Source organism: Podarcis vaucheri (assembly GCF_965113315.1).
Source record: "Podarcis vaucheri genome assembly, chromosome: Z".
Lineage (NCBI taxonomy): Eukaryota > Metazoa > Chordata > Lepidosauria > Squamata > Lacertidae > Podarcis > Podarcis vaucheri.
The window spans coordinates 7,995,902-8,013,547 of NC_138758.1; the positions used below are offsets into that span (position 1 = coordinate 7,995,902).

Consider the following 17,646-nt stretch of genomic DNA (forward strand, 5'->3'; position numbering starts at 1 on the left):
GAATCACCATTTAGAAATCTTGTTGGAGGTGAGTCACAAGTTGAGAAGCCATGGGAGAAACTAGTAGTCAGGGTCAATGAACAAACAAAGCAGGATAAAGATGAAAGTTAGAAGCTCCACAGTCAGAGGCTGTATAGGGTGGCGCTGTGGCCTAAACCACTGAGCCTCTTGCACTTGCTGATCAGAAGGTTGGCGGTTCAAATCCCCTCAGCTCCTACCAATCTAGCAGTTCGAAAGCACACCAGTGCAAGTAGATAAATAGGTACTACTGCGGCGGGAAAGTAAACAGTTTCCGTGTGCTCTGGCTTCTGTCACGGTGTTTCCGTTGTGCCAGAAGCAGTTTAGTCATGCCACATGACCCGGAAAGCTGTCTGTGGACAAATGCCAACTCCCTCGCCCTGAAAGTGAGATGAGCGCCATAGTCTCCTTTGACCCTTTACCCTTTTCCTTTTCCTTTTTGCCTCCAAATACCAGTTGCTGGAAACTGCAGGAGGTGAGAGCATTGCATTCATGTCCCGCTTTTAGGCTTCCCAAAGGCCAAAATATCCCAAAGTTGGATTTTCTGTGTCACCTGCAGTAGCCTGCTGACCATTGAGCGGCATCTTTACTCATGAATCAGGTGCAGCTGTGAGACAGGATAGCCATCTGCCCAGACTCTGTATTTAGTACTAGCCCTCCAGCTCTACACTGTACAGCATGTGGCTTTCTCCTTACCCCTGAAGTTATTCAGGTGTCTTGAGTTATTTAGATGAATATGACAACCTTGTTCCTTTGTCTCCGAAGCTAATAAGGAAGGAAGTTTTGATTCTCTGACCCATGGAGGGAGATAAGAGGCACTCTTGATCTTCAAGCAGCTGCAGAATTTGGCTGTAGATTTCTATAAATATTTCAGTGAGGCATTGATCATTCTTGCCCTTTCCTCTTCTTTCCCTCACATACCTGGCCAGAAAAGAAAAGAAAATTACCTGGAGTGATTTAGTATGTGGTTCTCCACATCCGCATACATTCCTCCCGAGAATTTGGGATCCATTTTATTAAATCATTCCTACATTTCATCCTGTATTTTTTTATTTTAAAAAATAATAATAATGCTTTTCATGATCACACAGAAAGTACAGTAAATTTTAAAATCTAATTCTAACATTTAAAACACAAAAGAAAAAGGTATGCATTGATACAGACACAAAGGAAGGAGCTTGAATGAAGGAATGAGAACAAGAAATCAGAGGTAGCCTTTATCCCAGAAGTTGCCAAAATGTTGCCTGTGAGTTCCCATTGCCCCCCAAATCCCCCAACAGTTATGGAATGACTAAAGTTGGGAAATGGACTTGCAGATAAAGCAAACATATAATGGGGGGGGCAATTTATAGCAATGATCAAAACAAATTTATCAAAAGATGGTATACGTTTATAGAGTTCTGACAAAACAGCAGTCAATATATCTCCTTAAATATTTTTTCACATTAATTTAATATTAAATTCACCTATTCTTCCTCCTTTCTTATTAATACATGTTTCTATTCATATTTTCTATTTTTTATATATTTATAGAAACATGAATACAAACTATTAATAAAAAGAAAAGAAAGGATGAAATGAGACTTTCCCCACGTCTACTGGAGAGGCTGGAGATTGATCCTAGGACCTTCTGTATGCAGAACAATTGCTCTGCTACTGAGCTACACCCGTTCTCTCTTGCAGCCTGAGGCAGAGCACCATATGGCGCAAAATCCCCAGGACAGGTGCATTGTCAAAAGCCACGCAAAACCAGCATGTGTCACTCCCTTCATTTCCTTTTTCAGTCCAGATGGGAACAGTTTTCAAAATCCAAGAACTTCAAAATGATTACCGCCGTAACTCAGGAATGTTTTCAAAGTGCCCCAAGTTTCTAATTCTCTCAACTTTCCGGAGAGGCATTGCCAATCAGTGAAGGCAAAGTGGAAAAGGATGGGTCAGTAGACTGAGTCTGTTTAAGGCTGCATCTAAATCAACACTTTATTCAAAGAGGACTAAAATAAACTCAATTTTGTATTTAGTTACTGCAGTCATTTACAAATGCCTTTCAGTACACGAGCTCATTCTTCAGTGGCTTGCAAGTAATATCAGCATCCAATCATAAAATTACAATGATCAACATCAAAAATAAGCAAATAAGGATCTTTCCACAGAACAGCTGGCAGGAGATAGGCATGTCGGGAGGTGGTGGACCAGCTGGAACAAGTGCTAGGTTTTTTCTGTATTTCCCACTCCTCTTTTAGAGGAGGGACCATAAACCAGCACATTTTCTTCTTCCCCAAAATGATATTTCTTGATTCTATGGTTTCAGTGGTGATTTCTGAATTTACCTGGCCAAAACTGGAACCATTTGGACATTTTGCTGGAGTCTGTGCTTCGGGGAGCTTCTGCAGCGATGAAAAAGGGTTCTCACATTTCCCTTTCTCATCATGAAGACAGCAAATCACATCGATCAATTGCATTGATTTCCAGCTCCTCTCATCAGTGGAAAGGTAATGTCACATGGCTCAATTATTGGGCTAAATTTAGAAGGCTTTGTATTATATGCGGCTTATGAGCCTCCTAATCATACTACAGATATAAAAGCCAAGACAGAGCAGGTCACCCATTAGCCTGCCAATGAAGAATCCAGTATAGGCATAGCCAGAAATTCTGGTAATTAGTACCATTTTCTGTTGCATTTGAAACTGGTTTGCACTGTCAGGGTGCATGTTAACAGATATAACTAGCATCACAGATGGATTTTCAGGAGTGAGGTGGGAGGGGAAAGTCTGTACATCTTAGCCATTTGAGGTTATCCGAGCCTTCCTCTCACTATATTTATTCTCAAAAGCTTTAGATGATATGCCTTCTTCCTGCTTTCAAACAGTGCTCAGAAAAGAAATGCTATTTGGAGTTCTCTCTCATATTGAATCCTGTATGTTCCTGGGGGCTTTCAAGGGGAAACCAGGTTAAAACACAGAAGGCTGCAATGAATTTCAGACCGGATTTCTTCTTCAATATGCTATTAGGCCTTTAAGCAGCCTCCAAAGACTGGGTGAATCAACTTAATGAAGCAAATCCAGAAATTGGGAACAAGCATTTGTTGAAACCCAGGGAAAAAAATTACACACCAACCCCACATATATGGAGTTCCATGAAGGTACATCTACAGACACTTGAGGACTAAATGAACAGTTCTTCCAAAGTAGAAATTGCAGACCCAGAAAGATTAGGATGTAAGAACTTAAGAAGAGCCTGTTGGATCAGGCTGATGGCTTTATATACTCCAGCATCTTGTTCTCATAGTAGCTGAACAGATAGTTGCCTGTGGGAAATCTGCAAGCAGAACCCAAGTACAAGAGCACTCCCCCTCCCCATGGTTTCCAGCATCTGGTATTCAAAAGCACTACTGCTTTCAACTGTGGAAGAAGAACATAACCATCATAACTAGTAGCCACTGGTATCCATATCTTCCGTGAATTTGTCTAATCCTCTTTTAAAGCCCTCCAAGTTGGGGGTGAACTAGGAAGTAGCCAAGTTTGCTTATGATACCAAATTGTTCAAGGCATTTAAAACAAAAAGTGATTGCAAGGAACTCCAAAGGGAACTCTTAAATTGGTAAATGGGCAATAAAATGGCACATTCAATTCAAAGTATGTAAGTGTAAAGTGATGCACACTGGGGCAAAAACACCCTCAATTCCCATATATACTAATGGGACTGAACTGGTGGTGACTGGTGCTGGAACAACTCCCCTCAGTGGGTTGTGGACTCTACTTGGAGGTTTTTAAGCAGAAGATGGATGGCCATCTGCCATGTATGATTTAGTTGAAATTTCTGCATTGCAGGGGGTTGAACTAGATGATTTTTGAGATCCCTTCCAACTCTAAGATTCTATAACCTGGAATGTGACCTTGGGGTCATAATGTCTGATGTATCATATGTTCTTTTATATTTTGTTGGAGGCCATTATTATTATTATTATTATTATTATTATTATTATTCATTGAAGATGTTGAACCAGTGTGGGGCAGCTATGGAAAACTGTAAATTTTATGTTGGAGATCATTAGAAAAGGGGTTGAAAAGAAATTCCTCGCTTCCCTCAATCCCTTAAAAAAGGTGGTCTGGAGGCAGTAGGTCTGAGGGCACTGTACATGCATATCATGGACTAGTTAGATGCAGAGGAATGTTGGGAGGAACCAGCTGGGGAACCTTGAAGGAAAGAAGTCTCAGAGCCCGAGGGTTGGTGATGGGACAATGATGAGTGGTCAGAGGGAGTAGAGAGAAAAGACTAAGAGGAGGAGGAGGTGCTGAAGAGGTAAGAGGATTTGGTGAGCTGGCAGAGTCTGGAGCAGAGAAAAAGACCAGAATCAGAGGCAGAAGCTGAAGGAGAAGCATGGGACAAAGGAGGCCAAGAGGCAGAAATGAATCAGACTGGTGCAGAGTCGCAGGTGTCTCCCCCTCTTGCCGCAACAAGCTTCCCTCCCAGAACCAGAAGAGACATGAAAAGGGCAGATGAAAGGATGGCTTCACCCAGGTGAAGTCTCCAACTGCTTGGAAAAAGCTCTGGAGAGGAGGGGACTTAGACAGCTGTGGGGAGGCAGAGAACATGTGTCTCAGTAACTGCTTCATGGGGGTCAGACCTACATGGGGGCCTGCAACTCCAGCAAGTTTGTGCAGATCATGTCTTTGCTAATGAAAAATTAACTGCAACCCATTTGACTGCAGTGAAGGAAGGTGATCCTTGCGCTTTACTTGACCCCCCTCTCAACATCGCCAATGGCCGCTGCTTCTCTTCCTCAGCTCCACCAGGTGAGGAGCTAAGTACCACAAAGTCTTTTCCCACTGATCAGGGACTGTTGCCACAGCCATTGGCAAAGGCGACCCGAACAAGCCTCTGGGCAAGATATCCTCGTACGCTTATTTCATGCAAACATGCTGCAAGGAGCATAAGAAGAAGCACCTGGACACTTCGGTCAACTTTTCCAACTTCTCCAAGAAATGTTCCGAGAAATGGAGGACAATGTCAGCAAAAGAAAAAGGCAAGTTTGAAGACATGGCAAAGGGTGACAAAGTTCATTATGATAGGGAGATGAAAAGTTATATTCCCCCTAAAGGGGAGGAGGAGGAGGAGGAGGACCCCAATGCCCCCCAAAGACCACCATCTGCTTTCTTCCTGTTTTGTTCTGAGCATCACCCAAAGATAAAAAGTGACCACCCAGGTTTGTCTATTGGTGATACAGCAAAAAAACTAGGTGAAATGTGGTCTGAGCAAACAGCAAAAGACAAACAGCACTTTGAGCAGAAGGCAGCAAAACTGAAGGAGAAGTATGAGAAGGATGTTGCAGCATATTGTGCCAAGGGGAAGGGTGATGCAGGAAAGAAAGGTCCAGGTAGCCCAGCAGGCTCCAAGAAGAAAGTAGAACCTGAAGAAGATGAGGAGGAGGAGGAGGAGGAGGAGGAGGAAGAAGAAGAAGAAGAAGAAGAAGAAGAAGAAGAAGAAGAAGAAGAAGAGTGGAGTTATAAAGCTGCTGTAAAGATTTTGTGCTCAAAAGTCAATGATTTTGCTAAGAATGTGAAGTCGAGTGCAGCTCATTGTTAGCTTCAGTATAAAAACAGTACAGAATTGTGTATAGGTACAGTGGCGCCCCACAAGACAAATGCCTCGCAAGACGGAAAACTCGCTAGACGAAAGAGTTTTCCGTTTTGGAGGTGCTTCGCAAAACGAATTTCCTATGGTCTTGCGAGTTCCTGCTGTTTCCCCCCCTTTCCCCCCTTTTTCTAAGCCGCTAAGCCGCTTATCAGCTGATCCAATCAGCAGATAAGCCGCTAAAAGCCGCTAATAGCGCTAATAGCGCTGATCCGCTAATCCGTCAATGGGCTTGCTTCGCAAGACGAAAAAACCGCTAGAAAAAGAGAATCACAGAACGGATTCTTTTCGTCTTGCGAGGCACCACTGTAATGTGATTTTAGGGAGACCTGTATTCTAATTTAAATAGTATCTGAATGCCACTACCGTTAGATTTTTAAAAGCTGATATTGTCAAATGGTCAGTCATATTTAATGGTTCTTTGGATTCAATGACAGCTTGATTTTGAGCAGAGTTTAAAAAATGGTAGTAAAATTGGTAGTCAACCTTGTCTTGCTTACTATTGCATTGCATTACTTTTTTAAACAATTTTGAAAAAGAAAAAAAGAATTAACTGCAACTTGCACAGTGTGATTTACGTCCAGCTTGTTCCTGATAATGAACTTGATGTAGACATTGTTGAGGGCTGCCGAAAGACCTCACGGGCTATGTGTGCCTGGGGGTCACGTGTTTGACCACCATGGCTTAGGAAAATGGGCAATTGCTCCCCACTCTCAACTATATATAGCGATATGGTGTTCAGGTTCAGAGTTGTCAGCAATGTGGAGAAATATTTTGGAAAGGGGAGGACGGGGGAGGACGAGGACAATATCGTCTTCCAGAGGATATCCCTGTTCATCTAACTGCAAATATATAACACTCGCTTCCCTTGCCTGAAATAAGTACAACCATCTGGCTATTTCTGAAATTGAAGTTAACTACTGGTGACCCTCAAATCTTGAAGAAGAAAAATGATTCATAAAAATTGGAAACTTGGAAGCATGCACAGCAAGAATCAATCCACGCAGTGTTTATATTTATTTGAATGTACCATCTTTTCTTCACTCTCTGTCTTCTGACCGAATCCCTGCAGCCAAGCTGTGACAGCTCAAGTCTTTCCCTGCCAGCCACCATTCAAAGGGGTGTCAGAAATCTAACTAGTCGAAATAGCTTTCCCTATAGAACAGCTGTTGCATGAGCTAAGGCACAACATTGTGCCAAATGCAGATTCTCCTGCTGCTTCACTGGCCGAAAAAATCCACGCAGCAAAGATCTTAATGTTATGTAGGTCACACACGCTTTTTTTTTTTTAAGGGATTTGCTCTCCTTTTGAAAAATAAAGGGACTGCTCCAATAAGAATCAAGGGTAATAAGGTATTTATTAGGCGTTCCTTGAGCTTCTAGATGTAAATAAAATAATAGAGCTATTTGGGGGTCTAATTGGACCAGACATTTCATAATTGTACTGGAAAGAAAAACAGAAAATTTTATGAAACATATTGAATATGCAGAATTTATTGAGTATGGCTTCCATCTGCCAGCAATGCACAAAACATTGTGGAATGATAGTTTCATCTGAATAATGTACATCCACAACTGAGATTGCCTCTGTATATTTTCCCCTCTTTGTGATGGCTCTGCACTCCGCCGTTTTGTTGTTATTGTTGATATAATTCTCTTTCTTTTCTTCTTTTTACATCTAATTAATTTGTAACTGATGATCAATAAAACACAAATTAAAAAATAATAATAAAAGAAAAGACTCAAGGTCATGGGGATGGTTCTAACTTATGGTAGTTATAGTCCAACAACCCCCAGAAATCACTGGGCTGGGGGAAGCTGCCTTAAAGAATGACTCTAAGGAGTCTACTCATTGAAATATCCACAGGGAATACAGAAGCGAAGAGAAATGGGGTGGGATGAAAAAAAGCATTTATCCAGTTGTCTTTTTCCATCTCCACTCATGACTTTCTTAAAATGTTCTGGGTCTCTGAGCAACATTAGTCAATCCTACACTTCCCCTATAAATGAAATGAAACCTAAAAACTATACAGTTGGTTGCCAAAGCTTCCAGTAACTGTTATGGAGTTTACTTGTTTTTATAGTATGATATGTTTATTTTATTGTTTCTAAATGTGTTGCTAGTTGCTTGGAAGCCTTTGGGGCAAGTAACATGTTTAATAAATTATTTATTAGTTGTTTCCTGCTTGGCAGGTGGTTGGACTCGATGGCCCTTGTGGTCTCTTCCAACTCTATGATTCTATGATTCTATTATCATCATCATTTGCCTTCCAGGTGATAAACAATAAAAACAGAAGGGGGGGAAACAGTTAAAAACACAGCCAATAAATAAACAAAAACAATACATAATACACACTCACAGCAAAGACCCATTTATTCAGCTCAGAAAACCTGTCGGAACAAAAATTTCTTCAACTGTTTCCAGTTGTGGGTCCCTGGCATGCCTCAACATAAATGCTGTTCCACAGAGCAGGGGCAGCCACACTAAAAGCCCTGCTCTGAGCTACTGCAGAGTGAGCTTCTAAGAGCTTGGGGATTTGCAGGAGACACCTTCCCACCATGACCTACTAGGTAGTTAAGGGATAAACCAGGGATAACTTCACAAGCAAGTGGTAGTTTGTGCCATATGAAACTTAACTGCTGTGTTTTGAACTAGCTGCAGTCTCCAAGCCAACCCCAAGTATAGCTCCACTTAGACAGTGGCGTAGCGTGGGGGGTGCAGGGGGGGCCGGCCGCACCGGGCGCAACATCTGGGGTTAAGGGTTAGGGGGCGCAAATCCACTGGTTAGTGGGCGCAGATTACTTGCCTTGCCCCGGGTGCTGACAACCCACGCTACGCCACTGCACTTAGAGCATATTGCAGTAATCTGTAAGGCTACCAAGGGATGGGCAATAGCAAACTAGCTATATATAAATGTTGATATATATATATATATATATATATATATATATATATATATATATGATACGATATTCAGATCTTTTCCTATGTTCATTTTTGGTGGGCTTAGAGACTAAGTGAGTTCCATTGCAGCCGTCCCCAACTTTGTGCTCCCCTGATGCTCCCCATCATCCCCATGCATTGTCCATGTTGGGGAGGGCTTCTGGGAGTACAAAACTTCTATAGGGTACTGGACTGAAAAAGGTTGTTCTGTAGCAGACCAGAGATACACCATAACAAGCAGAGAGACTCAGAGAGAAATGCCATTTCATGACCCCGCACAGCTTTCAATTATTGGAGAGTGACAAGCTAATCAAGGCTCCAAGGAGAAGGCCTCAGAGCTATAAGGCTGGCCACTAGGAGATAACATCTGAATCATTTTGAATGTCAGTTGTCTTTCTTAGGATGCAGTCTAGCAATTACACTTGAAAACAGGGAAGTATATCCTGTTTCCAGCATCTGCTTCAATCTCCCACCTATCAGCTGGCCTCTCATGCCATATCTGGTCCAAGCAGAGAGGAAGAGAGCAGCTGAAAGTAAACTCATATGGATTGTATTATTTCCAAAAAGCAACAAGCCCAGACAGATGCAGAACTTGAAGCACCTCCAGAAGTTGCTTGACTACAGTTACTAACTTACCTGACCATTGACCATGAACACTGGGACTGATAGATGTTGTAGTCTAACACTTGGAGGACCAGTCACCCCCCACACACACACACCTCTAGGTTAAGGTAAATAATGAAACATGCAGCTACCAGCAATTTACCCCCACTATATTACCCAATAAGAAGTTTGCATGAAAGGATTTATTGTTTGATTTGGACTATTTGTTCTACCGACAAGGACCAAGTGCTGTTGTGGCAGGCACCATGGGAGTTTCTGAGGGGTCCCAAGATGAGCAATGCAGTAAGAATGACTCTGAAAGGAGTGTGCAGAAATTGATGCCCCCATTGAAGCTGTGATTCCAATGCAGAATCTTTGGTCAGATGAAGAAACTAAATTTCTCTCACCCACTGCATTGATAATGGATAGCTCAGTTAGAGCATGGTGCTGATTACTCCAAGGCTGAAGGTTTCATCCCCGTACGGGACAGCTGCATATTTCTGCATTGCAAGGGGTTGGACTAGATGATCCTCAGGGTCCCTTCAAAACACTACAATTCTATTCTTATAAGACTACCCCTGCAGTTGATGCTGTGTCCCACAGAGTATTCTCTTCTTAATTAATATGCAGTGCTGCTTGAATCAGTGACAAAGCTCTCTCTTGCTTTCCCCCCACCCCCTCTGAAATTAAGAACACAAGAAGAGCCTGCTAGATCAGGCCAATGGCCCATCTAGTCCACCATCCTGCTCTCACAGTGATCAACCAAATGCCTGTGGGAAATCAGCAACTGGATCCTAAGGACAAGTGCACTCACACCTCCTGTAGTTTCAAACAACTGGCATTCAGAAGCAAATTTCTTTCAACTGTGAAGGCCAGGGAGACAGCGTTTTGACGGGCAAAAACCAAGATAAAAAACACTTTAATTTAAAAGTATGCTCTATGACGTTTTAGAATGACATATCTAATATCATTCTAATATAGTTAAACAGGTCAGTGTAGATCCAGCATAGATAGAGATGTCTGGAGGCCCATAGCATACCCCCTAAACTGTCTCAATCTGACCAGGACATCCCAGAATTACACGTCATCCCAGCTTCTTATTGGATCCCAGGATGTCTTGTTTTGGCTTCTGCAAGAGCACAGCCCCATAAGATGCCCTTTTTTGGGGCGGTGCTCTCATGTGACCCCTCTCGCGAGAACATGACCCCCCAAAACATGCATTTGGGGGCCACTCTCATGCGAGTCACACGACTCATGCAGGAGCACGGATGCAAAAGATGCTCATCTCAGTTTTCCTCTGTGGCATGTTGGAGGGCATGCCACATTTGTCCCTCAGGCCTGACCGTCCTCACTGCTGCTGTTTTGCCTTGGGAAACATCTGACTTGGGGAATTGTCCTCTGAGTTGACCCGCATCTGTTTGTTTCTTACACCAGCAGCTAACAGTATATGACTGATAAATTCATACATACATAAAATAAAATTTCACTCTCCAGGCCGACAGCAAGACCAAATGTTTCAAAGCTGTCATACAAATGTAAATGTGGTCTTCTAATCCATAATATATCAAGGGAGATAGGAAGTAGGGGGGGAAATCAGGGTCAGATTCTCACTATGATAAAAACCAATAAAAACATATCCTTTGGGCTTAGATGGACTGTGTGAGCCAGTTATACTGAAGACTGAATCTCACATCCATGGGTCAACACTCCCTTTGAGGTTGTTGGCAACCTGGTGTGTCAAACACCACACAACTGCAGTCTTCATATTTTATTTAAGAAACTTCAAAATATTGATCCAGTAAGAAAAACAATAGTTCCTTGGTTTTTTTTACAGTAGAAAGAATGAAAGAAAACACAAAAGTTCATAGCCTTTCACACCAGAAAAAAGAAGCAAACTATGCCTGTGGGATCTTGGTTTCTTGTGAATCTTCATAATGGAACACAACAAGCTGCTTTATACTGAGTCAGACATTGGTCCATCTAGATCAGTATTATTTACACCACAGTTTCCATCTGTGGTGTCCACTTGGGTCTCCATGTGTTTTTGAACTACAACTCCCATCATCCCTAGCTAGCAGGACCAGTGGTCAGGGATGGTGGGAATTGTAGCCCCAAAACAGCTGGAGACCCAAGTCAAGTTTGGACACCCTTGTTTACACTGACTAGCAGCAGCTGTACAGGGTTTTAGGCAGGATCTTATCCTAGCCCTACCTAGAGTTGTTGGGGATGGAAGCTGGAACTTTCTGCATGCAAAGCTGGTGCCCTACCACTGAGGGATAACCAACATATGAAAAGGAACAGAGACGTCTAGGTAAAGATGCTGTCATGAATATAATGGGTTTCCTAAATAATGCCTATATCAGGAGAAGAAACTTGGAAGACATAGGCTGCACTTCTGTACCTTGACCTGTTTGTAAACTCTATGGGGCTCAGCAGGACTTCCTTCTGAGTACACTATAGGGCAAAGTTCTGCATGTTGCCACCAATAACCCCCATGTTTGTTTGGTTCTGCTGCATTCCACCCCCGTCCTAATTTCTGCAGTGAGCTGGGGGGAGGGGGCAGCGTTTCTGTTTGGCCCAGCATACAACCAGTTTTACCACACTAGCTATTATAGATCACTCATTCCTCACAATGCACTTTTAAAGAAACATTTCCTTGGGATACAACCATTTTTTGCTTTTTTTCCAAAAGTTTTGAAATGTATTGTTGTAGCCCATGTGTGGGGACTGTCTGAGCTAAGAGCTGGCTGCATCCCTCCCCTTAATTTCATGCTGTCCTGAGGCATTTCCTAGCAGCTGCTCTCCATTTAATGGGGAGGGCTGTCAAAGAGAGTGGCCAAGCAGGTGGTCCTACAGCAAGGTGCTCCATGCACTTTTAACAGCAGCATCCAACCCTCCCTTCATCACCTGCTTGCTTTGGCAAATAATAACAACAGTCCTGGTAGAAGGAACTAGCACGTGTCTTCACCCACCTTTCCATCCAGCAGGGATAAAGAACCTGCAGCCTTCCAGATGTTGCTTAGACTCAACTCCCATCAGCCCTAACCAGCATGGTCAATCATCTGGAAAGATGGGAGTTGTAGCCCAATAACATCTAAAGGGCCATCAGTTCCCCATCCCTGCCTTCCCAGGGTAGTTGTCATGGTCATTTAAGAAGATCAGCATCAGAGTAGCAAGAGCTTCAGGATATGGCAACAATACACAGTATCTTCTTTGGCAAATTATCTTCTTTGGCTATATACTTTCTCTCACACACACATGCAATTTTTGCCTAATGCAATTAGAGTAATTGGCTGTTTGTGGCCTTCAGGTGAATTATCTTGTGGGGTAATGGTCCTTGGTAGAAGAGGATATCATTTGCCTTAGCAAAAGTCTCCAACTCTACCACCACTGTTGGAGGCAGCATGGTTCCAAATACCAGTTGCTGGAAATTGCATGAGAAGAGAGTGTTGTTGCACTCAGGTCATGCTTGCAGTCTTCCCATAGACATCTGATTGGTCACTGTGAGCTTGGGATGCGGGACTAGATGGGCCACTGGCCTGATTGAGCAGGTTCTTCTCATGCTTATGCTCATCCTCATATAATATAGTGTACACAAAGGAATATGCACACCCCACCTGTAGGCAAAAATGGTGGCCTTGTTGAAATTCTTTCCTGCTTACCACAAATCTTTTATTCTTGGAGGACCTTCAGTGCTCACATACATCTCTATTGCCTTTTTCTCTTCTTCCTTCACAAGGAATACAATTCTGAAAGGGATAGTAATTACCAAATAACCCATAAGATTGCAGGCATCATCGGTTTTCCCTTTGCCCCTTTGAAGCAGAAGACCAAACTGTCCCTTTGAAGCAGCAGACCAAAGGGAAGTGCATGGCAACTGAAGAGCAAACTAGAGATGTGTCTACATGGAAGGAGGTTCTGAAGCATGCAAATTGAGGCATTTTAATGTACCATGAATCAGAAAGCTAAGGTTGCTTTCTAGTCTCACATCTCTTTTGTAGCAAAAATCTTTTACTGTCTTGCATCCATTTGCAAAGCAGAGACAAAATCAAGCATGAGCAATGTGTTAAAGAAATCTCTTAATCTCTTTTGTAGCTTTCTCTCCCCTTCGACCTATCAGAACTGAAGATGAAGATGAAGAAGAATGAAAGCATCTGCTAGAAGCTCCAGCAGTCAGTAATACAAACAGTATATACTTTACATTATGCCTCCTTAGCACAATTATAGGGCAGCACTACTCACAGTTTACAATAGAGCCCCAGAGCATTCCCTGTCCTCCAGGTTCACCTGCTGGGTCTTCAATGCCCAAAGGGGATAGAGGTCCATGCTGTGACTCCTCAGGTTGGCTTTACAAAGAAGAAAGTCAAGCAAATTACTGGCTCACTACTGAGCTACCTCAGGGAGGGAAAAACAACTACTACTGCAACACAAAATGCTCAGAAAATTGATCTAATTGAGCAATCTATTACCTTTAAAAATATTGGTGTTTTTGTTTTTTTACTATGTTATGTGTTTTTGTGTTTTTATATTGTAAACTGCCCTGTGATCTTCTGATGAAGGGTGGTATAGAAATTGGATAGATGATATTGACAGATAGATAGAGTCTATACTCCAGAGGCTGCCATCCACCAAACTCCATCCATCTGGCCAGAGGTTTATCCCACCTCAGTATCACTTCGGGATAATTTTTCTTTGCGGTTCTGCAAGTTCATCTTCTCACTCCCACACTTCATATTTAGCTCCGTCCAAATATAGTTCACAGGTTTTGCTCCAAGTTGGCCTTGAAGTGCCCCCTGACCCAATCTCCATATGGCACCCATATGGTATTGCATTTGGGCTGTCATCAAAGAACACCCAGAGGGGTATGGCAGTGTCCTTCCCAGCCCACTTCCTTCCCACAACAACCTGCAGGAGTCAAGTACAGCAGTCAGACTCATGTCTGTCCATGGCTCCTTCTTCACATATATTCATTACAGTTCTATATATGGAGAGATTCCGCATGGCGAGCTCCGCCAATTAACTAAGAGAACTAATATTTCATGGCAACAATACATAAATATTACATAGATGATTAAAAAGTCATGTTTTGTCTTTCCTTGCATTACTGTTACTACAGATGTTGCACCAGCATAATGCCCACTCCAGTTCCAACAACCTCCAGTTCACTTTATAGATCTTGTGCAACCAGTTTCCTTCAATCAAATTTTCACTGTAATCCTTCTTCAACATTATTGTCAACTTAACAACTTCCATCTGTCCCCATTTCTTCTTTGGTTTGTGTGTATCTTCCTAATCCCTTGCAAAGGGTGTGTGTGTGTGTGTGTGTGTGTGTGTGTGTGTGTGTGTCCCAGTGTCTCCTGAAAAGTGTTATAAAAGTGCTTCAAATGCATACTGTGAATATAGCCTCTGTCTAGGAATATGCTTGCACATATGTATATCTATTATTTACTGCCCTCCCAGCGTAATTTCCATGGAGGGGAGAAGACTCATTGGCATGTTAGGGAAGGCCTCTGTGGGCACATGCACACCTGCTCACCATATGTTGGTGACAATGTGGGGAAAGCCTATCTCGGATGTTTAGTTCTCATTCATTCAAGTTCCTTTGTGTCTGGGGCAACATGTCTCATGGGCACCAGCTCATGGGAGCCAAGCCCTTTTGCTACCCCCCTATTATTTGGGTGAGGACCAGGGCCCCTCAATGCTCAAAAAGCATGGAGGTGAAATGCAGATCTGAGCATGGCATGCCTCCAGTGGCCAGCTCCTCCTCCTGCCACAGAGGAGAAGGGGGGTTGAAGCAACCTTCCACTGGCGACAGCACCACTTGGAGACAGAGAAGCAGCTGGCCATTAGGCCGCACAGCCGTCATGTTGAGCTCCTCCCCCAGCTGCTCCTGATGTCATGTGCACAATGCCCCCCCCCCCACTTTCCCTCACAAGCTGGCACCTCTGACATCTATGCTATATATTTAAAGCACTATAATACCACTTTTACTGTCATGGCTTCCCCTGAAGAATTATGGTAATTGTAGTTTGTTACAGGTGCTGAGCATTGCTAGAAGGCTCCCTGTTCTCTTCCCATAGCTACAATTCCCAGAGTTCCCTGTGAAGAGGAATTGATTGTTAAGCCGCTCTGGGAATCATAGCTCTGAGAGGGGAATAGGATTCTTCCAACACTTTGCAGCACCCTTAACAGACTAGAACTCCCATGATTCTTTGAGGGAAGCCATGACTGTTTAAAGTGATAAATCAGTGCATTAAATGTATGGTACAGTATAAAGCTGCTTCTTATCTTCCTAAACTTTAGAACAAGATTTCCTCCCTCACATGCATATTTATGCAGATTTAATCATCTAATTATTTAGATAACATTTCTTTGATTAATTAACTTGGATGTTGTTGTTAGTGGTGGAATGTTTTTATTGAAATTCACTAAAGCTTCATATCTTATAGGTACAAGCATAAAATAAGGCTGTTGCAATCAAAGAAAAAGAAAAAAGAAAACACAAGAAGAATATACCTGCAATCCATGATGTTAAAAGTATCAGCAAAAGATTCCTGCATTGCAGGGGGTTGGACTAGATTACCCTCAGGGTCCCTTCCAACTCTACAGTTCTATGATTCTATGGTTCTATGATTAGTTACTGTTCTTGAGATAGCAGAGGATGCCATGCTGCTGCTGTTCTTGTTGCTGTTCTTCTTGTTACCTGCCCTTCACCAGGGTAACAACAATTTAAAAATCAATATTAAAAACAGTTAATGCATCTCACAGTCACAAGAATAGGGTTGTCCTAAAACACACACCTCAGGTGTCAAAGGCCAAGGTCACATAGAAATAGCCAACAGAGGCTGTGAGCTATCTTGCTGTGAAATTGTACATATGTTTTATTCAAAAACAAGTCCCTCTAAGCTAAATAGGGCTTTATCCTGATAAGTCAGGGTTGGGCCTGCAGCCTTAAAATCCTGTGCACCTCTACTCTGAAGGAAGCTCTCATTGAATTCAATGGGACTTATTTCCTGGTAAGTGTGTAAAAAAAAAAACCCCAAACCCCCAGCTTGACTGTGTCAGAATGGCAATAGTAAACTGCTGTTCTGCACCAACTCCAGCTTTAGGGACAAGGATCCTTACAAAAGACAAACTGCATTTAAATAGCTGCCCCCTCTTCTCCTTTGGGTGGTATCTGTTTCCTTTTTTGTACAATTCTTTACAAATATGGAGACAGCCTAACTGGCAAGGAAAAGAAGAAGTAGAAATGCTGTGCAACAGGGCTACATATTATGGGCTATCTGTGTGTGCAGCACATGAAATGGGACAGAAGACAATAAGTGTGCTGCACACAGCAGATGTGGTTTCTTTTCAGCTGTTGTCAGTGACTGGCTGCCCAATAGCATTCCAGAAATTAGATTGCTCCTCACTTCAAGTCATTACTGAGTAATTAAATATAACATCAAACAAGAGCCTCCTTTGTCCTAGATATTAAAAAATAAAATGAAGGCGAGGGAGGTGAAGAGCAGCCCTACATTAGCCCAGGATTAGAAGCCCCAGCGAATCTCAGCACGGTAATCTAACAGAGCTGATAATAGAAGGAAAGAGATAACAGAAAGAAGAATGAAACAGCAGGAAGGAGAAAAAATCGCTGGTGGAAACCGGCAATTCTGGAATTGTTATTGAAGTGATACAAGGGAAAGACATTTCATGAAATGTTATGTCCTGGTTCTAAAAGCTGGAAGCAAGCTGGGAATCAGGAGGAGGGGTGGTGTGTGCAGATTGCAAGTTTTGGTTTGGACCCCTATCTGGTTCTTTTGTAAGACAAACTGATTTGGCTCAGCCCAATTTGGAGGTTGTACAATTCAATTCTGGGGCTGAGCTCTCTTTGTTCTCCCACATGTACAATCCCTATTCTCCCCACTCACCCACTGATTTAACGGGGGGAGTGAGATCCTATACCTTTAAACCTTTTTTTGGAGGGGGGCGTTTATTCAGGGTTTTTTGTCATTTAATAAGTTTTATGTGTAGGAATTCTCCAAGCATAACAATAGGAAAGCGTTCTGCATGTGCATTGCCTGAGGTCCATGTACAAATTGTAGGTCCATATCGTTATGCTACAGACTTGGGATTATAGAGACAGCCCATTTCAACATTTGCATGAGAAACACACCCTGAGGTGGCAATTGCAATTCTACAGGATAGTTTCAAGGGACTGTGATAAATGTCACTCTCTCTGTTCCTTTAGTCACAAATAGTAGCTGTGAAAAGTACCTCAGTTCTTCTGCCGACTAATGATAATAGTTTTGCATACAGAAAGGTATGGCATGCTATCACTTCATTGTCTGCAACCCACTTCCATGGCTTATATCTAAATGAATTAAAGGAAGCTAAGGGGTATGTCACCCATCTGTTCACTGGGTTGGATCCAAGCTTCCCATCATGCTTAAAGTAGATACATTGTTGCT

The 17,646-nt window shown here is 42.6% G+C and overlaps 1 long non-coding RNA gene and 1 pseudogene across 2 annotated transcripts in view; one reads left to right on the top strand and one right to left on the bottom strand.

Annotated features, from left to right (window-relative positions):
* Positions 1–454: 454 nt before the first annotated feature.
* The window catches only part of LOC309523497, a 61,267-nt gene continuing 44,075 nt past the window's right edge, over positions 455–17,646 (bottom strand). The window contains exons 2-3 of the long non-coding RNA XR_014215412.1: positions 12,859–12,945; positions 455–939 (exon numbers count right to left, since the gene is read on the bottom strand). This is a non-coding gene — a long non-coding RNA (uncharacterized lncRNA). The remainder of the gene's footprint in view (positions 940–12,858; positions 12,946–17,646) is intronic.
* Positions 4,756–5,637, top strand: LOC309523526 (high mobility group protein B2 pseudogene; annotated as a pseudogene). Its single transcript has one exon. The product of its transcript is annotated as a high mobility group protein B2 pseudogene (transcript).